Source organism: Diplotaxodon limnothrissa, linkage group LG12 (assembly GCF_057381915.1).
Source record: "Diplotaxodon limnothrissa isolate DT_005_m linkage group LG12, D_limnothrissa_male_GT1.1, whole genome shotgun sequence".
In the NCBI taxonomy this organism is placed as follows: Eukaryota; Metazoa; Chordata; class Actinopteri; order Cichliformes; family Cichlidae; genus Diplotaxodon; species Diplotaxodon limnothrissa.
Window position 1 is genome coordinate 38,507,371 of NC_140607.1, and position 27,944 is coordinate 38,535,314.

General features: G+C 40.9%; 1 pseudogene; it reads left to right on the forward strand.

Annotated features, from left to right (window-relative positions):
• The first annotated feature begins 139 nt into the window (after positions 1-139).
• Positions 140-27,938, forward strand: LOC146621880 (uncharacterized; annotated as a pseudogene).
• Positions 27,939-27,944: the final 6 nt, after the last annotated feature.

Consider the following 27,944-nt stretch of genomic DNA (forward strand, 5'->3'; position numbering starts at 1 on the left):
GTTTGGAGTCTTGTTTTTGTGAGTTTTATTTTATGAAGACTTGATCCAGCAATAAAGCTGTATTTTCAGTTTAAATCCCATCTCCAAGAGTCCTGCATTTTGGGTCCACCACTTCTGCCTGCCTCCCACACAGCCAACCATGACAGAACGATGTGACCAGTACATGGACCCAGCAGCACTTGCCCTGTCTGATGAGCTGAAGGAGGATATCATTTATTCAGTAAACAAGCTATGTGACCTGTGGCTGAATCACCCAGAGGAGGAGTTTCAGCGTGCTGTAGCCAACCGGCTACAACGACTGGCTTCCGGTCTTCGATGGCTTTTGGACTCGATTCACCCACTCATACAGGATTTCTTTCTAAATCAGCTTTATCTTCACCCCCCAGCTGCTACCGCTTGGAAAAAGATGAGCAGCCCAGTCCGCCGGACTTGGAGTTGCCCGGCCCATTAGAGCCATCACCATCACCTGCTCCTTCTTCCACGAGGAAGCGAGGTCCACGTCACCGGCAGTCATCAACAGATGCGATGAGTCGGAAAGACCGTGTTCATTTTGCTCCTTCCGAGCCTGGACTTACAACCTGATAGGTTTGTAGCTTGAACCTATCCGCTGGAACGTTGAAGACAATATAATTACACAGCAAAGCAAGTCACGAGTAGGCAAAGTTCTTCATGTTTCTCGTGCACGGGAGAGAACCGGACAAACGCCGTTCCTTTGCTTGACCCCAGTTGCTCTCTCCGTTCTCCCGTAACACTGTTCTTTTATTGAGGCTACATGAATATGCATAGGTTCATTAACATATGACGTCTACATACAAACAAAGAGTACTGTGTGTGTGTGTGTGTGTGTGTGTGTGTGTGTGTGTGTGCGTGCGTGCGTGCGCGTGCGCGCGTGCGCGCGCGCATGCGCCCAGGCTCGATTCTTGGAAAGGTGTGTAAATAACACTCCAGTTTCCTGAAGTTATGTAATTTCGAGTAAGGACGATGTAGCCCATCCCTCATCCCGAACATCCTCACACCTTAGGATAAAAGGCTCAACACACACGATCATTTTCACTCCACTCAGAAGGAAAATATTTCGTGTGAACTGAGAAACACATCAGAGCTGCGTGAGAGGAGGGTGAAAGGTAAGAGAGAGATGATGTGTTCATGTTCATGTCAGTGTGAACAGCAGTCAGCTGCTGTGATCTCAGTCAGAAGAACTCAGGACTGTCTGACCTGTTTCATGTTTGTCTTTCTGGACTCATTCTTAATATGAGGTCTATATGAGAGTCCTGTCTGTAATCATTATGTGTTTGATCTTATTTTAACAGCACTGAACGTGATTATTAATAATACATAACAACCATTCACTGATAATCCCACTGAAACAGAAGAAGAAAGACTGAAGCTGTTTTATTTCCAGTCAGCTGAACGAAATCTGAATGTTTGTCTCCTACTGCTGATGTAATTTTAACTGTCATTATTTCTTTACATAGATTCATGAAGTAATTTCAGGTAATGTCTCTGTGCTTTAGACATTAGTGGCTCATGTATTTTCAGTGCAGAATAAAACAACAACACAGTGTCAAAGCAAAGCTGTTTGTCTCATGTTTAAAGCTGAGGTGTGCGTCTCACAGTTTGTACACACAGCGTGATGAGGCAGTGATCTCATGGACTGGAATTACACAGGAAATGAAAATAAAGATTAACACATGTGGTCATAAACTATCATCAGATAATAATCTGTACTTTCTTTAAACATGAACTTTTAATGGAAAGTTCACTTGATATTATGTCACTCACAGAAAATAGTGAGATAATCATGGGGGCAGTAAATGCAGTCTTCTCCCTCTCACTTGGGTTCATCTCGATCTACCAGTAGCCACTGGCTAGGTCAAAAGTGGAAAACCACTTAGCTCGGGTTAGTTTGGTCAGTGTCTCTCTTATTTGGGGTAAAGGGAAAGCATCCTTTTGCGGCACAGGGTTTAGTTTCCTCCATCCTCTTTCCTTCCATCCTTTTTTCTCCCCAAGACAGAATATGGCCCATAGACCACAACTATCTCACATAACTCCCTTACACACAGACCTGGTAGGAGGCAGGGGTTAACACCTCTCCCTAACACCAGCTCCCCTGCTGGGACTCAGACCGATCAAGTCTTTTAGTCATTTTGCATATCTCTGCTGACGATTCCTTGTTTTCTGAGGTGGCGACATTGTCCATGACTCTGCCTGCTTCAAGGGAAAAACTCAGGTCACCAGGGCCATGCACATTTGACTCATTCACACAGTATAGCTTACCCAGCTTCTGGTAGACCAATGGATTATAGGAGTGTAGGTTATAGGCTCGCACTGGGACTCTACCATTCTTTAACACTCTCAGGTCTCTGGCCACCCAAATCCTTTCATCTGTGACTAAACATCCTCTAATATCTCCAGTTTAGCACCTCTCTCCAGGTTGCTTCCTGCTCAGATTTAATGGGACCACATACATTATTACACATATGTCAATTTACCTCAGATTGGGCATGTCCATGCTCTGAATCCAGCAGCAGCTTCTCCTGGCATATGGCAGCAAAATCTTCTTGGGTTCTTGCATACCTTCAAGGCCAGAGCTATGGGGCTCTCCTGTAGTCCCAACAGCAACTGATCTCACAGGGCAGCATAAGAAGGGGCATTATCTGGGGCATGTCTCTGCAACCTGCACTATAGCTCCATCAGTAGCAAAATAAATGAAGGCAGTGTCTCTGAAGAAGTGTAAGTACCCAAATCTAACAGTGTCTGTTAATTAACCCATTTATGACTTGAATACAGAGAAACAAAAGGGAAGACAGAGAGGGGGACAAAACAAGAAAAGAGAGCTAGAAGAAAGATACCGGTGGGAAATTATCAGATTGCTGATGATGTTGTTTCCAGAATGTCAATAAACCTAACTGGACTCTTCAGTAGGACTCAAAACAGACACATTTAAAGTTCACAAGGTTTATTAAATGAAGCCACAGAGTAACTGAAGGTGAACTTAGCCATGTGAAATCCTGGGGCCATGGTCACTGAGAGAGAGGACAGGCGAGCTAGCTTTGAGGAGTCCACAGAAAAGAGATCCACTGAATTGATCCAGAGAGCTGGTTCAGAAGAGGTACTTGAAAGGAAGCCACTGGTCTGTTTTCCCCTGGCGAGTTGTGTCATAGGGTAAACATGAACACTTTCATGTGTGGGGAATTATTCTTAGAATGAAGACACAACTGCTTAAGACTGAATTTTTCATTTTGTGTTGGAACTGAAATCAACCAGTTGTGTGACTCATTTGGATGTTTGTTGCTTCTATAGCTGCAGATGACCATTCGATTCCACTGGTAAGGTCTGACTTTAAGGCTCTGAACTTTTTCAGAGCAACAATCAGGAAATAGCCTCAAAACCTTCACAAGGCTCCATCTGCCCATCTCTAACTTAATAACTCAAGTGGGATTAATAAGTAGCACTGGAAATGAAGCCGCTCTTTGGTCAGGCAGAGAGTCCTGGGGGAAAAAAACACAGGAGAAACAAGGAGACGCCAGATTACCAGTCTAGAGAGCCAGATTGGCATAGAGTGATCATTGGAGTTGGTTGTTAAGTACTGGCAGAAGATGAAGACAATCAGGAACAGATGTGGCCGCCTCCTGGCAGATTTTAACCTGCTTAGCTCAGCTTAGACAGAAAGGAGAACCCAAAAAAGCAAACAGCAAGCTGGACCATGAAAATAAAGTCTTTGGATGTGGCAACCTGTTTGAAGTGGAGATTAAAAGGTGGAAAGATGCATGGCCTTAAAAATTCAGTAAAAGCTTGAAATGAATATAAAGACAGTGTACTAGGTGCTAACTGACTGGGAGACAAAAATGCAAAAACAGTGAAAGCAAGATTTTGAATTAGATGAATTTGAAAGTGTAATTGAAAAATAGGGACTAAATGTAACAGAATTCAATTATAAGATCATAAGATTTTCTTTGACATGGACAGACACAACGTTTATCTGTAGCAGATTTAGGTCGTAAAATAACAGTTTTTCTTTTCTTTTACATTCCTCGTGTCCCCTGAGATCCTCCTACATCTTTCTAGCCGTTACTCAATAATCTTGTTTAATGTTTGATTTGTTGTTGTTTGTTCTTTTAATAATTACATTAAGAGCAACCTTAAGTGTGGATTGTGTAAACTTCTTGTGGATTCCTCCTTCTTTGTATTTTCCTGTGTTCCTTCTTTATTTTTCTGGTGCTGCTGCTGGAATCGAATAAAAAAATTAGATGAAAGCAGCGTGGAGCTCCCATTAAGCCCTTGCACTGATTATTAGATTCAACTTTAGACACAAAGACAAAAAGTAATGACATCTAAAATATATTGTGCTTTCAGCCCCACATTATCTATTGGACTGTCCTGCAATTTAACTAATGTGTTGTTATTTCACAGGTAATGAAGAGAAGCAGAGCTCAGAGCCTCTCAGAATTGTCTTGCTAGGTAAGACTGGCAGTGGAAAGAGCTCTTCTGGAAACACCATTCTAGGACAAAAAAAGTTCAAAGCTGAGAATAACCCCAGATCTGTCACCAAACATTGTCAGAAAGAAAACGGTGAAGTGGACGGTCGTCCTGTTGTTGTGGTCGACACTCCTGGACTGTTTGATAGCAGTTTGTCACATGAAGAGATCAATGAGGAGATGCTGAAATGTGTCAGCCTTCTGGCTCCAGGACCACACGTCTTCCTGCTGGTTTTAAAGACTGAGAGAATCACACCAGAACAGAAGGAAGCATTAAAACTTATCAAGGAAGGCTTTGGGAAGAATTCAGAAAAATTCACCATCATTCTTTTCACAAGAGGAGATTCACTGGAACATGAGGGGCAGTCCATTCATGATTACATTGCAAAATCTGATGATTCCTTTAAGAAGCTGATTGATGATTGTGGGCAGAGATACCAGGTGTTTAATAACTTAGATGAACAAAACCGGAAACAAGTCACTGAGCTGATAACAAAGATCGATGACATGGTCAAAAGAAATGGTGGAAGTTGCTTCACCAATAAGATGCTGCAAGAAGCTGAAGCTGCGATCCAGAAAAAAACAGAGATGATTCTGAAAGAGAAGGAGGAAGAAATAAAAAGAGAGATGGAAGACCTTAAAAGACAACATGAGGAGGAAATGCAAGAAATGAAGAACAAAATGGAAGAACAGAAAACAGAAATTCAACAAGAAAGAAAACAAAGAGACAAAGAGCTTAAAAAAGTGAAGAAACAGCTTACCACAAGAAAGAGAGAACAAGAATCAAGAGATGAAGAAGACAGAGAGAAGAAAGAAGAGGAAGAATCACAGCGTAGGGATTGGGAACAAAGGTTTTTAGATTTAGAAGTAAAAATGAAAGAAGAACTGGAATCAAAACAAATCATTGACAGACAACTGGAGCAGAGCAAAGCAGAAATGAAAGAGAAACAGGAGGTATGGGAGAATGAACAAAAAGAGTGGTGGCAGAAAAGAGAGCAGGAAAATGAAGTGAGGCAACAGGAGGAGCAGAAAATGATGAACAAATTGAAAGAATATGAGCAGGAAAAAGAAGTTCTTGAGAAAGAAGTAAAAGAAAAGGATTTCATGTTAACAGAAAAGGGGGAGAAAGAGAAAAGGGAACTGGAGGAAAACTATGAGAAAAAAAATGATGGAAATGAAGGAAACATTTGAAGAAAAAGCCAGAAAACAAGCAGAGGAATACAACGAATTCAGGGAGAAATGCATGAAAGAGTTAGAGGGTAAGGACTGGACAGCCGAAGATGAGCAATATGACATCTTAAAAGCACTAAAAGCTGAGAAAGAAGAACAAATGAAAAAACACAAAGAAGAGATATATAACCTAATGAGATGTTTCACCAAAAAGAGGGCAAACACAAAAAAAGTCCGCAAGCTACTGAAAAAGCATGAACAGGAAATGAAGCATGTGGACGATCCAGAGGAAAAGGAGGACCTCGAGGAAAAACACGACAAAGAAATAAATGAACTGATACAAGAACTTATAAACAAAAGCAATGATGATTGTCATATTTTTTAGTCTATTGTAAAAGCAAGGCCAGACTTACCTGTGTCCAACACTTCTGCTCACACTGAAAGTCAACAAACACTGGATAGATTTTCATGAAATTTGGCTCAAACATTTTAGAAATCAATCACACCTCCAGTACAGATTAATTTATAAGTTCATGTAAACGTAAAAATACAGAAATTCAGGATGGCGAAATTGTGTATGGGATTTAATGATCGGCTCAGCTCTGCTCGAGCAGATAAAAACACAATGTAATTTCTTAATGTTTCTTAATTTCTCAAAGACGTATTGATGGCTATGTTTTTATGGTGTAACACATTCTCAGGGGTCTCAATAACTGTATACTTCTTCATTGGTTCATTTGGTTTATATACACTACGGGTCACAGGATTTAGAACACCCCAATTTTTCATATTGAAAATTGTGCAGTTTAATATCTCATTGCACTCTGAAATGAAAGCACAGTACAAATAAGCAATTGGAGGTGTTACAGCAATTCCTGTAAATGTAGCACTTGTAGGTTGCTTTGCTTTTACTCTTCTGTCCAGTTCATCCCAAACCTGCTCGATGGGGTTTACGTCTGGAGACTGTGGAGGCCAAGCCGTGTTTACCATCTTGTACTTTTTTCCTGAGGTAGTTCTGGCATAGCTTGGACTTATGTTTTTTGGTCATTATCTTGCTGTAGGATGAACCTCTGATCAACTAAGTGCATACCAGAGGGTTTTGCGGACGATCTGATATCCTTGTGTTGGTGTTGTTCCCTTCATCCGCGACCTCGAACAAAACAAACGCCTTCAAAAGATCTACTTCACTTAGGAGAAGAGAAACCGCCTCTGCAAGGACAATATGTATAATGTTTACCGTTTATTAAAGAAAAGTATCCTGAAATGCAAAGAATTCAAGTTCCTGGATCGGCGGACAGAGGCGGTTTCTCTTCTTGCAAGTGAAGTAGATTTTTTTAAGGCGGTATTTTTCAAAGGGACAAAAGGAGGACTCACAACAATGTGATTGGTCACTTGCAATGTTGAACCTGGAACAACATTTATTATGATGATGTGGGAACAACTCCGACACGAGGATATCAGATCATCCAGGTTTTTCATGGCGCTGCAGAATTCTGAGGTCGCTGTTTTGGTTCAGGGAGCCTCTCACTGACCCTGGATCCAGCAAACAGCCTCAGACCATCACACTTCCACCTCCATGTTTGACAGTTGATGACACACACTATGGAACCATCCTTTCACCTACTCGACAGCATACAATGATCCTGTGTGATGAACCGAAGTTTTCAAATTTTATTTCATCAGTCCATAATACCTAAAAAAATTATGAATGAAATTTATGTATTTGTTGTCTGTACTGGGTTGTTGTACATTATCTTATGGTGTGCTAAATTCCTTTTCATATAATTTTTGTCTGACTTGCCAGAGACTACAGATGAAAAGCAGCCCTGGCTAACTCTGGGATACTTAGTATACTTGGTATATGTTCACTAATATGCGCTGTCCCTTTTAAATGAATAAAGTCAAATTCCAATCCAGGTCTTTATGCTTCTAGGACATTCCTGCAGTTTATCTGTGTGTTATCTGGCTTCATGGATAGGTAAAGTTGTGCGCCATCTGCATAGCATTGAAAATGTGTCTAATGCCTTCTAATGATACTGGTAGTAATTCATATACCACTGACGTGGTATATGAATTATATATATATAAAAAAGAGGAAGGCTTAGACACTGCCACCATAATGGACAGGTTTTTGATGGGGCTCCCACACACAGTCAAAGAGAAGATGAAGCATCGCCAAATATGCTTCCAAGCCAAAGACTAGAAAATATGATGAAGCGTATCTTCCCTTTGGCTTCACCTGCTCAAATGTGGTGACAAGGTAGGTCTCCCTGGCAGCCTTTCAACGCCTCTCTCTGTCTCTCGCTAGCAAAGTTGACCCAGACAACAAAGTAAAGCTATTTTTCGGCTACGAGCCCAACACGAACCCGACGTATTAGCCAGAGGTCCCTTTACTACGGTTCGGAGCCGCGGACCTGTTTTATATACGCGTGGAATAGTTTCTATACCAGATCGCTGCAAAAAGTGCAGCCTTACCTAATGTCCACCTACTGTTACTCATTATATTAAGATTTAAACATCTACCTGCTATTGGTATGGAGAGTAACCTTCAGTAATAGTAATAAATCACAGCAATAGTTCATTCATGTAGTTGTAAAAAGCATGATAATATATTAAGTAATCCAAAGTATTCAGGACACATTACACTCATTGAGTAACGGAACAGAATACGTTACAAAATACATTTTAGGGCATGTAATCTGTAATCTGTAGTGGAATACATTTTAAAAGTAACCTTCCCAACACTGCTTGTTATGTTTATCATGTTCTTTGTTATGGCTCCCTTCCCGGTCCCCTGCTTCCTTCTTTGTGGGTACATGTGTGTAGCTGTTGGCATGATGACATTGTTTATATAATTTGGATTATTTCTTTATCTTGTGTTGGGATTCAGAGATTCTTTTATTGATACCATATAATTTGCCTTATGAAGAATGTATTAATAACATGTTTCACAGTATCATTTATCAGTAATATTTCTTACAGGGTTTATATTGCATTGAATATGTCTGTCATCACATTGACCTTTCTATTTTTACAGGTTGAGTTCATTTTATACACAATGCATAAATGTGCTTGGTTAAGAGTTGATGTTCCATTCTAGAAGGTTTTAAGCTTCACTGGTGAGAGTGTCCAGATGATACATGCTGAGGGGAGATGAGAACATAGCAGGTTAATTGCATGCATGCTTACGATACACATATTAATCTAGTAGCAGGTTTGAGTGAAGGCCTAAGCGTCTTCTACTTCAGTTTGAGACTGGCTGCAAAAGTACTTTACTTAGTGATTAATGACGAGGGTCCAATTATTAGCTCTCAGAAAAGCTAAGACCTGAAGTTATTACCCTAAAAGGCAAGTAATGAAGAAAGGAGAAGTTATATGTCAGTTTATAGTTATTAAAAGTATATGTGATGTACCCTTGTCTGCACGAGTTGAACTTTTGCCCGTCTGTCACCATGTATTTTTGAACTGTATTGACGTAGGTGTGATATTTTACCCTATAAAACCAGAACCCAATGTATTCTTGTCAGAGCAACACATTCCGTATGCTGACGGTTGGTTGTTCTCCTGTGACAATAAAACTCATCGTTTGATTGCACTTTTCCGGAGTCTCTGTCGTTTGTTGTCTGGTCTAAAGTTGATCGATCTCGCAGCACTTGTCAAGCTCCATGTCATCATTGTAAATAAATACCACCACTATGTCCTGGTGGTGGCTAACCAACCGGACATAGTGGTGGTAGACAAACAGAAGAAGACGGCCGTAGTGATCGATGTAGCGGTTCCGAATGACAGCAACATCAGGAAGAAGGAACACGAGAAGCTGGAGAAATACCAAGGGCTCAGAGAAGAGCTCGAGAGGATGTGGAGGGTGAAGGTAACGGTGGTCCCCGTAGTAATCGGAGCACTAGGTGCGGTGACTCCCAAGCTAGGCGAGTGGCTCCAGCAGATCCCGGGAACAACATCGGAGATCTCTGTCCAGAAGAGCGCAGTCCTGGGAACAGCTAAGATACTGCAGGACCCTCAAGCTCCCAGGCCTCTGGTAGAGGACCCGAGCTTGAAGGATAAACCGCCCGCAGGGGCGTGCTGGGTGTTTTTTATATATATATATATATATATATATATATATATATTTTTTTTTTTTTAAATTATACCTTCCTTTATCCATACATATATCTGTCTCAACTCTGGGTTTTTCTCTTTACATTGATTTATGCCTCACTCTTTGAGAAATAACCAGAATGACTTCAGCAAAGAGGCACAGAAAAGAAGACCAGACACCAGCGAGGGAGGATAAGAAGGACAGACGCAACAACATTGTCATCCCCTATGTAGCCGGTGTATCAGAAAAACTCAGGAGAGTTTTCTCCAAGCATGACATCCCGGTGCATTTCAGACCCAGCAACACGCTCAGACAAAAACTGGTTCACCCGAAAGACAAAACTCCAAAACACAGACTTAACAATGTGGTGTTTGCTGTACAGTGCAGCGAGGAATGCCCAGACCTCTACATTGGAGAGACCAAACAGCCACTTCACAAGCGCATGGCACAACACAGAAGAGCCACCTCCACAGGACAAGACTCAGCAGTCCATCTGCATCTTAAGGATAAAGGACACTCCTTCGAGGATGTTCAATGTTCACATTTTGGACAGAGAGGACAGATGGTTTGAAAGAGGAGTGAAAGAAGCATCTATGTCCACTGTGAGCGACCATCTTTGAACAGAGGCGGGGCTTACGACACCAACTGTCTGCCATCTATAATCCAGTTTTGAGTTCCCTCCCAGACGCCTTAACGCCCACTCACATCCTGGGCCATCTGACCTCAGGAATTCGCATGATAAGGTGGGGCCAGGTTTCACAATGAACACACCTGAAACTCTGGCTGATTGGGACCCACACCCAGTTTCACACCTTGGCTCAGGCGATTAGAGGATCATCAGGGGTCCTTTTGTCCCCCTGTGGGGGGAAACTCCCACTAGGTTTATATCTGGGACTCTCCACCATTTGACCTTAGAACTGAAGAAGCTTCTTGGATGAGAGGTGAAACGTCTTCAAGTAACTTAAAGAAGTCCAGACGCTTTTCTTTGCAAGCTCCTTTGACAACCAGAATGACTTCCTCTCAGATTGCTGGCACACAGGCTGCTCTTTACATTAGACACTGTGAGATTATTCAACATAAGTTTTCTAACTAAACACTGGTGGTTATCACAGGTATTTTAGATACTTTTTGTTTCCTTTTTTGATATAACTCTGGATAGTTGATCAACACACCATCTACCTCCTGTCCCACATAAAAATCATTGGATTTATATGTTGTTGTTGTTTTTTTCCTTTTCTTTTTCCTGTTTGTTAAATGACTTCAACAAGGTGACTCCTAAAAAACGCTGCTTATGTACTTCACACTTATTTGATTTCATGTTGTGGTTTCTTATCACATATACTCAATAGAAAACACACTAGGACTGAAACAGTGTTAATATAGTACTGTGTGGAGTAAAGGTCAGGGACAGATCTGTCTCAGATTTCCTGTGAAACCGGTTCTATCACCCTCCGCTCTTAAAGCAAAACATAATCCATGCACCGCACCCTCTCACACCTTACCGATTGAGGATTAAGGTTTAAGGTTTAAGGTTTAACGATTAAGGATTGTGTTTTTATGTTTTGTAGTCAACCATCCCCTTATCTTATCGGCCTTGTTGTGTATCTTAGAAGTCAAATTACACATTAGTCATACTTCCAAAAATATTTTGAATTTCGTTTACAACTCAGATGCAAAGCTGTTATCAGAAATCTTATGCACACCAGGAGCATGTATCCCCACTTTCAAAACCTTAGGGTGTCAAATCCACAACCAAAAAAGGTCATTACACACACAGCCAGAAATGCAAGTCACCCTTTACTGACACACTGTGAATAATACGGGGCGATTGTGGCTCAAGAGTTGGGAGTTCGTCTTGTAATCAGAAGGTTGCCGGTTCGAGCCCCGGCTCCGGCAGTCTCAGTCGTTGTGTCCTTGGGCAAGACACTTCACCTGTTGCCTACTGGTGGTGGTCAGAGGGCCCGGTGGCGCCAGTGTCCGGCAGCCTCGCCTCTGTCAGTGCGCCCCAGGGTGGCTGTGGCTACAATGTAGCTGCCATCACCAGTGTGTGAATGTGTGTGTGACTGAATATAGTGTAAAGCGCTTTGGGATCCTTAGGGACTAAGTAAAGTGCTATACAAATGCAGGCCATTTACCGTAAGTTTAATGCTGGACAACACGGCTAACAGCCGTGCACTCTAAGATTTTCAAAGTATTTGTACAATGGTTTAGCCACAAGCATAATTTCCACTTCTGGATAAAGATCAGTCTATCTTCATGTTTCTCAGGAAATTAAGTGTCCTACATCTGTCGCGGTATGTGCTGGAAGGATGTGGGGAAGGAGGATCGAAACTCTTGAGATGAAAGCAGTGCACTTATTTACAGTGTAGTAAAATCATCCACACAGCAAACAAACACGCAACAAATCCCTGTGCACCACTGACTCCCATGCTGTGTCTTCTCCTAGTGTCCGTGCACCTGTGTTTGCTGCCCTCTCGTCTCCACACTCCTGAAGGGAAAACACAGAGGCAAAGTGTGCACCTCACACTATGGCAAGCTCACACTAACTGACTGCTGACAACTTCAGCGTAGCTTTCAGCCCAATGGTCGCTAGGAAAGTTTTGCACAACTAGCACAAATGCATCCCACGCACCGAGTTCAAGCATGTTCCGCATGGACAGCTGGGTCTAGAGATGCTTTTTGAGTAAAGGTTTAACTACAGCCAGCTTGAAGGCCTGTGGTACATAGCCGATCATTAGAGATAGGTTGATCATATTTAAGATCGAAGAATTAATTAATGGCAGGACTTCTTTGAGCAGTTTTGTAGGAATGGGGTCTAAAAGACACGTTGATGGTTTGGAGGAAGTAATTATTGAAGTTAACTCAGAAAGATCAATTGGAGAAAAAGAGTCTAACTTAACATCAATGGTACTAAGAGTAGCTGTAGATAATATTACATCTGTGGGATGATTATTTGTAATTTTTTCTCTAATGATAAAAATTTTATTTGTGAAGAAGTTCATGAAGTCATTACTAGTTAACGTTAAAGGGATGGTTGGCTCAACAGAGCTCTGACTGTTTGTCAGCCTGGCTACAGAGCTGAAGAGAAACCTGGGGTTGTTCTTATTTTCTTCAATCAGTGACGAATAGTAAGATGTTCTGGCTTTGCGGAGGGCTTTCTTATAAAGCCCCCCAAAACAAAACATTTCAACAATGAATATATAATTTGAATTTATACAATTTAATTCATTCTGGTGTTAGCAATTAAATGTTGTGTATCTAGCACTAAATCACAACAGCGGTCGCCTCAAGACACTTTATGTTGTTGGTTAAAACACAACAATAATACAAAGAAAACCCCAACAATTTAATGACCCTATATGAGCTAACATTTAGTGAGTGGGAAGGAAAAACTCAATTTGAAATGGTAGAAACATCTGCCAGAACCAGGCTCAAGGAGAGACAGCCTACTGTAACTGGCTGAGGTTGATGGGAGGAGACAGGACAACATATACACTGTGCAAGTGAGCAAGAGATACATACTCACTAATGATTAAATGCAGAGAGGTGTATAAACACAGAACGAGTGAAGAAGAAAAAATAAATATATTATGGGAATCCCACAGGAGCCTAAGCTTAATGCAGCACAAATAAGGGAAGATTCAGGGTCACCTGATCGATCCTAACTGTATTATTTGTCAAAACAGAAGGTTTTAAGGCTCTCAAAAGCTGAGACAGGTGTTTGTCTACTGAATTAATACTGGGAGCTGGATCCACAAAACATGAGAGCCTGAGAGCTGAAGACTCTGCCTCCCATTCTACCTTAAAATACTATAGGAACCACAAGTACACCTGCAGTTTGAAAGAGAGAGGCGGCCATTTAAGGATATATACTGTGAGAACTTTAACATAAAATAGAGCCTGATTGCTCAAGACCTTGTATGTGAGAAAAATATTCAAAAATTCTAATTTGGATTTCAAAGGGAGTCAGTGAAGACAAGCAAATATGGGTGAAATATGCTGTCGCTTTGTAGTCCCTGTCATGACTCTCTCAGCAGCATTTTTGATCCACTAATATTGCACAACTTTTGATGCAGCAGACTGAGGTGAAACCTGGCCCAGAGGTACAGTAGCTGTCCCAGAGGAGAAATGTGTTGAAAATTGGACATCAACCATTAAGGATGATTGTTAATGAATTTTTGATTATGACACAACCAGGCTGTCCCTATCCAATGTGTGATTGCGCGCACGCGCGCGCGTACGATTGGTAAAGAAAGAGGAAAAGGCGCTGCCGTAATAGCTAGTGTAGACGCGCAAGAAAATTTATGCGGCGGATAAGAGGCGGCTGGCTTGACTGCGGCTCACAAATGACGGCTCACTTGACCGCGGTAGTCAGTGTGTTGGCTATAGTGACTGATTTTAATAACTGATGACTGGCAGCACGAGAGGACAAACTTGGAAGACAAATTAGTCTCATGAGTGTCGGGTGAGTTTGTGTTCAAGCCTTTTTTGCTGATAAAACGGTGAATGTGCTGCAAAGAGCTTCGTTAAACTAAGGGACAGAAAAAGGCTTCTCTCTCACACTGAATTCCAGATTTTAATTAGTTTTTATAACTTCAGGTTTAGTTTGAGTTCCGGTTGAGTACAGACGCGGAAATGGTGTAGAAGAATAGTGCTGTTTGCTCTTTTTTTCCAAGGTTACTACTGCACATATTACTCAACTGTAACTGAGCAACGTGATCACGTTTGTCTTAATCTTTCCATTTAATTTATTTAACTTCCTTACTGGAAATTAACCGATATGCCAACAACAACTAGTAACCAGGCCTCACTGCTAGCAACAGCTGTGAAGTGAGAAAGGTAACATTAATGTGGTATCAGAATACATGGTGAACATAATTAGGATGGGATTTTTTTTTAACCTGTCCTGTTCAGCAGTTGTAGAAGCAGAATTATGGTCTGAATGCTTTGTATTGCCAGACATATTTGCTTTCCTATGAGGAGTAATAGACTCTGTACGCTTGTTAATGTTTTTGCTTTATTAATTTACTTTATTTTATTGTTCATGTCATTGTCCAATCGATTATGCTGGAACACACAGGGAGTAAAGGCCAGATTGGAAAAATATAAGAAAGCAGAGAACAGTGGGGGAAAAAAGTGGCGAGAGGAAAAAATAAGAGAAAAGGTAGGTGTGTGTGTGTGTGTGTGTGTGTGGGGGGGGGGGGAATCAAGATTTACAGCGGTGACCAGTGTGAAGCAGCAGGGAAGGGATGACCTGTTGCTAACAGCTAGCTTTTAATTTTAATATCTAGGGCAGATGCACCTAGGGTGCTGGGATGGACCCCCCACTACTGAATAACAGCAGGGAAGTGAACCAAGTAAACTGCATTTCCTTGCCCCTGAACATTACCTGTATATGCAGAGATTTCATATTTGTCTTTGTGGCACCATCCCTGGGACCTCTGCACTTACATGCCGGTTACAACTTATGGCTCTTATCTGATTTTCACGAGTTCCTTTAATTGCTTCCTCCCTCTAACTTTGATGCCATCTTTCCCCCATTTTTATCTTTATTATAGAGCTACTGTAAGAGTTACACCTTAATCTAAGGCACTTCTGATATTTCTGAGTCATGTTTATTTCAGCTTTATTTTACAGTACTCTTATTTGACAACTGAATTTCAGCCAGTGTAGCTGTAGAACATTTTCAATGAATGGTTCGTGAAATACCGGTTTTTACTTGTTAGCTTACACTGAACAGGACTAACTGCATTCATGTGTGTGTGTGTGTGTGTGTGTGTGTGTGTGTGTATGTAGGTGTGTGTGTGTGTGTGTGTGTTTTCAAATCCTGTGAAAATGGTGAAAAGTTAGAGGACATACCTTTATGATAAGCCATCCAAATCACAGAACACTGACATGAGTAAAAGTTCCCTTATGTTGCTTTAAAGTTTACTACGTTTCACTAAAGCTTACTCAAACCTACATCCTTAAACCTGAATGCATGCTTTGGGTGACACTGTCACTTGGTGTTCACTCTCTCTGTGGCACTGAGTATCACTTCCTATTCTTGTCCTACACAGTGGTGTGTTTGAGTAGCTTATCTGCATAGTAATTTAATTAAAAACTTTTAGATAACTTCTTTTTTCATAGTATAATCTTCACGTCCTTCATCCAGAGCACACTTTCTGTGTACTCACTATTTAATTTATTATAATAATAATGGATTGGATTTATATAGCGCTTTTCAAGGCACCCAAAGCGCTTTACAATGCCACTATTCATTCACTCTCACATTCATACACTGGTGGAGGCAGCTACAGGTGTAGCCACAGCTGCCCTGGGGCAGACTGACAGAAGCGAGGCTGCCATATCGCGCCATCGGCCCCTCTGGCCAACACCAGTAGGCAAGTAGGGTAAAGTGTCTTGCCCAAGGACACAACGACCAGGACGGAGAGCCCGGGGATCGAACCGGCGACCTTCCAGTTACAGATTCGATTCCCAACCCCCTGAGCCACGGTCGCCCGAAGTATTCACTCACTGTCTTTACTGTTTCACTAGCTTAGCTCGTAGCCGACTCGATAGCAGCATGGCCTCTTCACCTGTCCCTCCTGCACTTTCACTTTAACCTGTTCATGTGTCTAACCGTTTTTCCCCACTCGGCGACACACCCACCGGGGGTCAAACTCTGGTAATTGGTGATTCTGTTCTCAGACATGTGAAGCTAGAGACACCGGCAACCATAGTCAATTGTCTTCCAGGGGCCAGAGCAGGCGACATTGAAGGAAATTTAAAACTGCTGGCTAAGGGTAAACTTAAATTCAGTAAAGTCATAATTCACGTCGGCAGTAATGACACCCGGTTACGCCAATCGGAGGTCACTAAAATCAATATTGAATCGGTGTGCAACTTTGCTAAAACAATGTCGGACTCTGTAGTTTTCTCTGGTCCCCAATCAGACCAGGAGTGACATGTTTAGCCGCATGTTCTCCTTAAATTGCTGGCTGTCTGAGCCTGTCCCAGAAACGATGTGGGCTTCATAGATAATTGGCAAACCTTCTGGAGGAAACCTGGTCTTGTTAGGAGAGACGGCATCCATCCCACTTTGGATGGAGCAGCTCTCATTTCTAGAAATATGGACAAATTTATTAAACCCCCCAAAATATGACTATCCAGAGTTGGGACCAGGAAGCAGAGTTGCAGTCTTACACGCCTCTCTGCATCTTCTCTCCTCCTGCTACCCCCCCAAAAACCCATCTCCATAGAGACTGTGTCAGCTTCCAAACAGACATTGCGGTGTGGCAGCAATTTTTCACACCAGCCTATTAATCAACCAAAGACCCAGACAGACTTTTAATTCATTTGAAAGTCTGATGCTTAGCCTCGTCCACCCCAGCTGTAAAACTCAGAAACCAGTCTTACTTGTTATCATCTATCGTCCACCTGGGCCTTACACAGAGTTTCTGTCTGATTTCTCAGACTTTATATCTGATTTAGTTCTGAGCTCAGATAAAATAATTATTGTGGGTGATTTTAACATCCATGTAGATGCTAAAAATGACAGCCTCAACATGGCATTTAATCTGTTATTAGACTCAATTGGTTTCTCTCAAACTGTAAAAGAACCCACCCACCACTTTAATCACACTCTAGATCTTGTTTTAACTTAATGGCATAGAAACTGAACATTTAACAGTGTTTCCTGAAAAACATTTACAATAATTGATTACACAGCGGTGGAGTGTAGACTTTATCACAGTAGATGTCTTTCTGAAAGCGCTGTAACTAAGTTTAAGAATATAATCCACCCACTGTTATCATCTTCAATGCCCTGTACCAACACAGAGCAGAGCAGCTATCTGAACGCTACCCCAACAGAGGTCGATTATCTTGTTAATAATTTCACCTCCTCACTACGTACGACTCTGGATACTGTAGCCCCAGTGAAAACTAAGGTCTCTAATCAGAAGTACCTGACTCCGTGGTATAATTCTTAAACACGTAGCCTAAAGCAGATGACTCGTAATCTGGAGAGGAAATGGTAGCTGCCTTGTAGTCGGAAGGTTGCCGGTTCGAGCCCCGGCTTGGACAGTTTCGGTCGTTGTGTCCTTGGGCAAGACACTTCACCCGTTGCCTACTGGTGGTGGTCAGAGGGCCCGGTGGCGCCAGTGTCCGGCAGCCTCGCCTCTGCCAGTGCGCCCCAGGGTGGCTGTGGCTACAATGTAGCTGCCATCACCAGTGTGTGAATGTGTGTGACTGGATGTGTAAAGTGCTATACAAATACAGGCCATTTACCATTCTTTACTCGCTATGTGTTAACAGACCTCTCTGCATTGAATCATACTTGTTATTAATCTCTGTCTCTCTTCCACAGCATGTCTTTGTCCTGTCTTCCTTCTCTCACCCCAACCAATCACAGCAGAGGCTCTCTGAGCCTGGTTCTGCTGCAGTTTTCTTCCTGTTAAAAGGGAGTTTTTCCTTCCCACTGTCGCCAAAGTGCTGCTCATAGGGGGTCATATGATTGTTGGGTTTTTTCTCTGTATGTATTAATGTAGGGTCTACCTTACGATAGAAAGCGCCTTGAGGCGACTGCTGTTCTGATTTGGTGCTGTATGAATAAAATTTAATTATGTTATTAATTTTTTTTTTTGTTTTTGTGGGGGTGCAGATCACATCATGGCTACTGTAGGAACTGGTAAGTCCATCCATTCTTTAAAACCTTGTAACAAATTATTATTTAAAAAATAAATTAGACTGAAGGTGGTTGCATAAGCTCACATAACATCTAAAGATGTACACATGTAAACACTAGTTCTAGAAGGTTATTCCAAAAGATGTATTACTGACATTTATAATGTTGTTTCCAGTTCTCATTTTCACATTAATCTTCTAACTGCACTCCTTTCCTGTTAGTTCATGGATTAGGTATTATATTAGCAAATAGATTAGTTTTGGGATTAACTGTGGGATTAGCTGTAGAATTAGCTAACATATTAATTAGCAGATTAGTTATCCCATTTAACATTTCTGTGACTGCTTCAGTCCTTGGAGAAAAAGCAGTGCATCGAGATGCAATGTAAAGCGTTCTCTGATTGGTTGCAGAGACAAAGGCTGGCTGCTTTATTTTTCCTATGCTGCTGTTTGTGCCAATAACTTTGCACCACTAAGAAGTCTGTGTGCTTTTACATAGGCCATTCTGCCCTGATATTTACACCCTGCCCAACACAGATATATGAATAATATCAAGGGTTTCTGCAATGAAATGCACTGCAGTACATTTTACTATAATTTATTTTACTTCTAACAATAGTTCTAAAAGTTTTTTTTTAATAAAGGTCCGTAAATCAGATGATGTGCTCAGGCTGAAAGAAAAGGAAAACAGATTTAAAAACTTGACCAATGTTATAAAAAGGGCTTAACATAAAATCTAAACTCACAGTAATGAAATTGTTTCAGTGGCCCAAATTTAATAAAAGTAAAGCAGAGACATAAAATCTAATTCACATCTGTCTCTGTGCTAAAGAGGGCTCATGACGTGCTACCAATTACTCATGGTTTCTTTAATGCAATTCTCATTGAAAATGTTGATCTCTAGAGTTTTGTTCTAGGGCCTTTCCTTTCATGCAGAAAACTCACAGATGACCAGCCTCCAAGTTGGCAAAAAAGTGCAAATTAAACCATAAAAACAGGGACTAGAAAGAGAGAGCAGATTTCTCCTGTTTTGGCTTCCTGTTAAATCCAGGATTCAAAATCCTGCTCCTCACATACAAGGTCTTAAATAATCAGGCCCCATCTTATCTCAATGACCTTGTAGTACCATATCACCCTATCAGAGCACTTCGCTCTCGCTCTGCAGGCCTACTTGTTGTTCCTAGAGTATTTAAAAGTAGAATGGGAGGCAGAGCCTTCAGTTTTCAGGCCCCTCTTCTGTGGAACCAGCTTCCAGTTTGGATTCAGGAGACAGACACTATCTCTACTTTCAAGATTAGGCTTCAAACTTTCCTTTTTGCTAAAGCATATAGTTAGGGCTGGACCAGGTGACCCTGAATCCTCCCAATGTTATGCTGCAATAGACGTAGGCTGCCGGGGATTCCCATGATGCATTGAGTTTTTCTTCTTCACTCACTATGTGTTAACAGACCTCTCTTCATTGAATCATATGTGTTATTAATCTCTGTCTCTCTTCCACAGCATGTCTTTATCCTGTCTTCCTTCTCTTACCCCAACCAATCACAGCAGATGGCCCCGCCCCTCCCTGAGCCTGGTTCTGTCGGAGGTTTCTTCCTGTTAAAAGGGAGTTTTTCCTTCCCACTTTCACAAAGTGCTTGCTCATAGGGGGTCATATGATTGTTGGAGTTTTCTCTATATGTATTATTGTAGGGTCTACCTTACAATATAAAGCGCCTTGAGGCAACTGTAGAGATGTAGAAATGAAATTATAAATTATTCGATTATAAATTGATTGAAAATAACCTTAGCTACCTTATGTGTCACATTGGAAGTAGCTGTTTTCTGTGTGATTCTATGTGCAAACCCTACAACACCTATCATCCATGTTAAGTAAAATTATTCTTTCACAATTAAAAAAAAAAAAAAAAAAAAAAAAATTCATATTCATTAAAATTTGTCATACCGAGCCTTTAAGTACTGCTGCTGCTATTTATTTGATTGTTGACCTAGAAATTTCTAGATCAGCGGTCACTAACAAGGGGGGGGGCACAGTCTGGATCTGGATGCACAAGCTGTCCTATACGGACCCATACCTACAACCGAAACCGACGGTTATGGTTTAATACCTAAAGTGGGGCTTCTAATTTAACTGGTGCAGCTTTTCTGGTGTTTATTGTTGTGGTTCAGTGGCTGCCGAATTGCACAGAAGAATTGGATGCGAGTTAAGCGCTTCACTCAGCCAATCAAATTTGTGCATTCGAGACGGTACATACTGGACTCCACTGTGCTAACAGCTGAGTTATTAAGTTACACATGTAACAACAGCAGAAAGAAGAAAGATAACGATATATGAAAAAGAAAAGTTAGAAATACAAACGACTGCGTCAGACAAAGCCAAAACAAAAAAGAGACCAGTGACATGGAGAAAAAAGGAAAAAATAAGGAACAAATGGTGCTGTGCAAAAAGAAAAATGGAAAGTGAAAGCAGGGCAATGGGTGAATGCTGGGCCAGATGCAATTTATTGATCTCTAAGACGATGTGGTCCAAAAGCTAAGATTTTCACGTGTGTCCAATGATTTGCGTGTAACTTCTGAGGACTCACACGCACATGCTTCAGTCCACACACAAATATGAAGCAGTGGGGGAAAAATGATTTTAAAAGCTAATTAGCTTAAGTGATAGAATTTGGAGCAATTACAAAATATTCAAGCTTGCGCTTTGGTGCTACTCCAACTTGTGACACAAGTAGGTTAAAAAGAAATACTAAAGATTCAGTTTTCCGTGTCTTGCCCTTGCGTTCACAGATAATATGAAACCACTGACACGCAGTTCCAGTTATGAATTCCTGACACATTTCAGTAAGTCTGTGTAAAATTTATAATAATGTGTGATGGAGGTGTACCAGGTAAAGTGTTTTATTGTTGGTGATGAAATGACTGTGGAATGAAATACATGCATTTACTTCAAGTTTTATTGATTTTAATTTCTTAATTTGAGGGGAGAAATAACTTTTCAATTAACACATAATATTTAAGTTTAATTTAAGTCAATTACTTTTCTGATTCTCTTTAGTTGTGTGGAAATAAGTGATTTACTTTTCTTCCCAGTGTCCGAACTGAGGGTGGTTCTGCTAGGGAACAGCTGGTCAGAGATGAGAGCAGTGGGGAACATGATACTGAGACAGGAGAAGTTCTGTACTGAAAGAGCAGCAGACTGCTGTGTGGAATTCAGTACACCCTTTGAGCAAAAACAAATAGTTGTCATTAACACCTCAGACCTGCTGCTCACCAAAATCTCTCAGGACAAACTGAAGGAACATGTAGAAACGTGTGTGAGGCTCTCTGATCCTGGACCTCATGTGTTCCTGCTGGTTCTACAGCCTGAAGACTTCACTGAGGAGCAAAAACAGAGGCTCTGCAGAGTCCTTCAACTCTTCAGTGATCGATCATTTGACCATTCACTAATTTTCATGTCAACATCCAGAGAAGAGAGTTCATTTGAAAACTGTGTGACTCATCCACCGCTAAAAGAAATGATCAGAATGTGCAGATACAGATACCTGTGGCAGAAGAGCTCTGAACGTTCAGAGCTGTTAACACGTTTGGTTCAAACAGCAAAGGAGATAAATGAAGATCGTCTGAGCTGTGATGTATTTGAGGATGAGGATGGCGGATTATTCATGAGACCAAAGTGTGTTTTAAACCTGGTTCTGTGTGGGAGGAGAGGAGCAGGGAAGACGTCAGCAGCCAAGGCCATTTTAGGTCAGACTGAGCTTCATTCAGTCTCCAACTCATCAGAGTGTGTTAAACATCAGGGAGAGGTGTGTGGACGTTGGGTTTCCCTGGTGGAGCTGCCTGCCTTGTATGGAAAACCTCAGCAGGCAGTGATGGAGGAATCACTCAGGTGTATCTCCCTCTGTGATCCTGAGGGTGTCCATGCCTTCATCCTGGTCCTACCTGTGGATTCCCTCACTGATGAAGACAAGAGAGAGTTAAAGACCATCCAGGACACATTCAGCTCTCGGGTCAATGACTTCACCGTGATTCTGTTCACTGTGGACTCAGATCCCACAGATCCAGCTGTTGGTAACTTTTTCAAGGAAAACCAGGACATCCAGGAGCTCTGTGAGAGCTGTGGAGGAAGATCTGTTGTTCTCAACATCAAAGACAAAGGGCAGATCCCACAGCTGTTAGATACTGTGGAAAAGATGATAGTTCACAAAAACTATACAATAACCATGTTTACACGTGTCTGTGTGGATAAAATCACCACACTCCAGGCGGAGCTGAAAAACTTGAAACCACATGATGTTGGCCTTTGTAAGTACTTTTTCTTTTTAAAATTTCTAAACCATAGGTTTTATAAAACTTTTATAAATCTGCCAAGGTTGAAGATCATGTCTACACACATAAAATCCAGACATTAGAACAGACAGAATTTTCCTTAATCAAACTCCATTTCTCATATTAATTAGACTTATACTTTCATTATATTTTTGATTAAGAATAAATAATATTTGCTATGAGCAAAAGTACATAGAAACTATATTTATCATTTTAAATACAAAAGACTGGACGTCAAGTCCTTATACACTATCTCAGATGTAATGAGAGGTGATCCAGAGCTTCTTCAGTCTCTTTAAATCCCACCGTTCTCGATACATTCAGGCCAAATAGTTCAATATTGGTTTCATCAGGCCAGCAAATTTTGTTTCTCATGAGCTTAGTCCTTCAGGTACCTTTATGCTCCGGGTGGGCTATCATGTGCCTTTTACTGAGGAGTGGCTTCAGTCTGGCTACTCTACCATATAGGCCTAATTGATGGAGTGCTACATAAATAGTTGTCCCTTTGCAAGGTTCTCCTCTCTCCACAGAGAAATGCTCGAGGTCAGAGTGAACACTGAGTTCTATGTCACCTCCTTGATTAAGGCCCTTCTGCCCCGATCACTCAGATTGCCTGGGCAGCCAGCTCTAGAAAGAGTCCTAGTGATTCCAAACTTCTTCCATTTGTGATGGAGGCCACTGTACTCAGTGGGACCTTCAATCCTGCAGACATTTTTCTATATTCTTCTTGAGATCGGTGTCTCGAAACAATCCTGACTCAAAATGTACAGACAATTATTCGGACTTCATGGTTTGGTTTATGCTCTGACATGAACTGTCACCCATGGGACCGTAAATAGAGAGGTGTGCTTTTCATTTTTGTCATTATAAAGTATTGTTTGTAGAATTTTAAGATACAAAGGGAATTTAATCCATTTTGGAATAATCTTATAATATGACAAAATGTGGGAAAAGTGAAGCACTGAGAATACTTTCCATATGTAAATCAGGCTGAGGTCTGGACTTTGACAGGACCATTGCAACACTTTGTTTCTCTTCTTTTTCAGCCATTCTGTGGTAGATGTCTGGCTGTGCTTGGAATCGTTGTCCTGTTGATGACTCAGTTTGGTCCAAGTTTTAGCTCTCAGACAGATGGTCTCACATTTTGTATAAGGTGTTTGTGCTGATACACTCAAAAAAAAAATGAAATTGGGTGGTTGTTACATTTACAAAATTCAAACTTGTAGTTGTGGTTAGTTGCCTGGACTCACAAAATTCACAAGATCACACAAGACTTCAAACCTTGAGTTTTTACACAAAACGTACAGAAAATTCTATATCAAGCCTTGTAATCATAGCTTCCCTATTTTTTTGAAGTCTAGATTGACAGCTCGGTGGCACAGTGGTTAGCACCGTTGCCTCGCAGCAATAAGGTCTTGGGTTCAAATCTGCAATATGGCCAAGTTTGCAGTGGGTTCTCTCTGGGTACTCTGGTTTCCTGCCACAGTTAAAGTCATGCAGTAATTGGGGTTAGGTTAATTGGTCTTTCTAAAGTACCCATGAACATAAGTGCAAATGGTTGTCTGTCTCTCTGTGATAGGCGACCTGTCCTGTACTCTGACTCTGGGTGGCTGTAGCTCAGGTGGCAGAGCAGGTCAGCCACTAATCAGAAGGTCGGTGGTTCGATCCCAGGCTGCAGGACAAATATCCTTGGGAACGATACTAATACCATGTTTGCCTACTGGTGGTGGTCAGAGGTCCGGCAGCCTCGCCTCTGTCAGTGCGCCCCAGGGTGGCTGTGGCTACAATGTAGCTGCCATTGTCAGTATGTGATGTGTTTGTGTGAATTGGTGGATGACTGAATGTAGTGTGAAGTGTTTTGGGGTCCTTAGGGACTGAGTAAAGTGCTATACAAATACAGGCCATTTAACATTCACACCCTTTCACATCTGGGATAGGGTGATAGGCCAGCAACCCTGGTAAAGATAACAGGGTGGAAGTTATTATAAATCCATTAACATTTTGTTAACCAGACTCTAGACTTTGTTGAACACTCCAAAGAAATAACTCTTTAAATTAACTTAAAATAATCATGGAAAGGATTTCCACATTAATAAATGTCTTTCTATTACAATTAAGCATTTTTGTTGCACTAACGTAATTTGTATGGGCTGGATCAAGTTGGACTCAACTGTAGTAAAACAGTTGATTCATCATTAATTAATCAAGTTATTCCAACTCAAGTGCATTAAGTTGGAATAACAGAATTGCATAATGCTAAAATAACACAATTTAATTACAGGGAAATTCTTTCCATGATTTTTTTTATGTTTATTCAAAGAGTCATTTTTTTGAGTTTATGTTGTGTTTGGTTTGGAGTTTTGTGCATTATGGCCGTACATCTTTGCTTTGGTCACATTGTTCCATAAGTTTTTGGTTTGTTTAGCTGCAACTACTACGTACTACTGTGTTCTTGAAAACAGTCTTAAATATTTTCCACATGTGAATAATGTTTCTCACTCTAGAATGATGTACATTAAATTGTTTGGAAAGGGCCTAAAATCACTTTGCAAGTTTATGAGCAGAAAGTCTGAAGTCGATGCTAATGTTTTTCCTCCTCAGCATTGTGTTAACACACACATGAAGAATGCTCATGACCAGCAAACTGCCAAACCCGCTGCTTTTATAGAGGTGCTCTTACCTGCTGATGATCAAGTCAGTCAAGCACATTTGATTATCAGCAACTGGCTGCTATTTGTCTTCTGAGTTCCTGGGGAAGTGTAAGGGTGTATTTATGAGATCTCAGCACTGAAGTTGGTAAACATTTTGCTGGCAATGCCTCGGTGGATTTTGGCCACAACCTTTTGAAATCCTTTTACATGGTCTTTAATACCGAACCTGACCTGTGAGCTAAAAGGAAAAGAATATGTGTTTTGTTTTTTTCACTTGCTATGTTTCCAAATAGGACAAACGGTGTATGCTTGGGTGACAGTTTTGACTTTGTTCCATGTCATCACTGAGCCATGTTTTACAGTTTTTATTGTTTAGTTGTTGTTTTTTGTAATGGAAAACAATGTCAATCAGTGGCAGTATTTGATGTCCTGGTATGAAATGTTTTTGAACATCTAACTGAAATAAGAAGGTACTGAAAGATTATTAAAGTGAGTTAGAATTACCTTTCAATAACTATGTATTCTTAACTTACAGTGGATGAAGAGAAGCAGAGCTCAGACTGTCTGAGAATTGTGCTGATCGGAAAGACCGGCAGTGGAAAGAGCTCCTCAGGAAACACCATTCTAGGAAGAAAAGAGTTCAAAACTGGCGCAAGCCAGACATCTGTTACCAAAAAGTGTAAGAAAGCAGAGGGTGACGTGGACGGTCGTCCTGTTGTCGTGCTCGACACTCCTGGACTCTTTGACTCGACTTTGTCACATGAAGAGGTCTGTGAGGAGATGAGTAAGTGCATCAGTCTTCTGGCTCCAGGACCACATGTCTTCCTGTTGGTGCTGCAGATTGGCCGATTAACGCCAGAGGAGAAAGAGACTCTGAAACTGATCAAGAAAGTCTTTGGGAAAAATTCAGAGACGTTCACCATCATTCTTTTCACAGGAGGAGATACACTCGAACATCATGAACAGTCTATTGAAGATTACATTAAAGATGCATGTGAGGATTCGTTTAAAAATCTAATCACTCACTGTGAAGGGAGATACCATGTGTTCAATAACCGTGAGAAACAAAGCTGCACACAAGTCAGTGAGCTGATAACAAAGATTGAAACCATGGTGAAGAAAAATGGAGGAAACTGCTTCACAAATGAGATGCTGCAGGAGGCTGAAGCAGCGATAAAGAAACAAATGGAGAAGCTGCTGAAAGAGAAGGAAGAAGAGATGAAGAGACAGAAGGATGAACTCGAAAGAAAACACCAGGAAGAAATGAAATCAATGAAAGCAATAATGGAAAAGCAAAGAGAAGAAAATGAACAAAGAAATGAGCAACTCAGGCAGTTACAGGAAAGCATTGACTTTCAGTCTGAAGAGAGAAAGAAAGAACTAGAAACTAGAAAGAAAGAGAGAGAAACAGAAGAACTTAAAAGACGAGGATGGGAACAAAAAATTCAAGAACTGGAGAAAAAACTACGATCAGAGTCAGAATCAAAGGAAATGATTAACAGCGAGCTTGAACAGTACAAAGAAAATATAAGAGAGCAGGATCAACTGAAGGAAAAACAAAACCAAGATGATGAACAGAAAGAGCAGAAACTCAGGAAGCTCCAAGAAGAATACAACCAAGTAAAAGAAAAATATAAACGTGAAAAAGAAAAAGAGGATGAAATCAAAATAGAACAAGAAGAGAAACTAAAAGAGTTGGAGGAAAACTATAAGAAAGAAATTGAAAGCATGCAGGAAGACATGGAGAAGTTTAAAGAAGAGGCCAGAAGACCAGCTGAAGAGTTGAATGAATTCAGAGAAAAATATGAAGCTGGGATATTTAAACTCATGGAGGAGGTGGTTGATCTAGAGCTGGAAATGGAGGAATATGAAAGATTAAAGGATCTGTCAGACCACAAAGAAAATAGTCTGAAGCAGGAAATAGGTGTTCTGCAGAGTAAACATAAATCAGAAATGGCTGATTTAGTCCTGATGCTCCTGAGTCAAAAGCAGGAAAACAAGAAAAAAATAAAAAGTATGCAGGAATCACACAGAAAAGAGGAAGAGAAGCTTAAAAAGGATCTTTTACATGAGAAAAAGGAAGAAGAGAAGGAAGAAATTGGTAAACTAAAGAAGAAACAAAAAGAAAAAATGAAAGAATTGAGGAAACAGCTTTTGACCCAAAACAAAGACGACTGGGAGACAGAACGGGAAGAGCTGTCCAACCAACATGAACAAGAAATTTGTGATTTGAAGAAAACTCTTTTAACAAAGCTGCAACAAAATCAAAAGAAAAAATTGGCTGAATTGAAAGAAAACCACAAGCAAAAACTGGACGAATTCAAACAAAAGCTTCTGAAAGAAAATGAAAAAAATGAGAAAGAACAACTTGATGAGCTGCAGAAGGAACAGGAAAAAGAAACGAATGAACTAAAACAGAAACTCGGGACCCAAGATGACGACAGTACCAGGAAGGAACTGGAAGAAATGCAGAAAAAACATGAAACAGAAATTAATGCGCTGAAAGAAAAACTTCTGACTACAGACAAGAAACAGCCCTGCTTTGTCTCATGAGCAAAA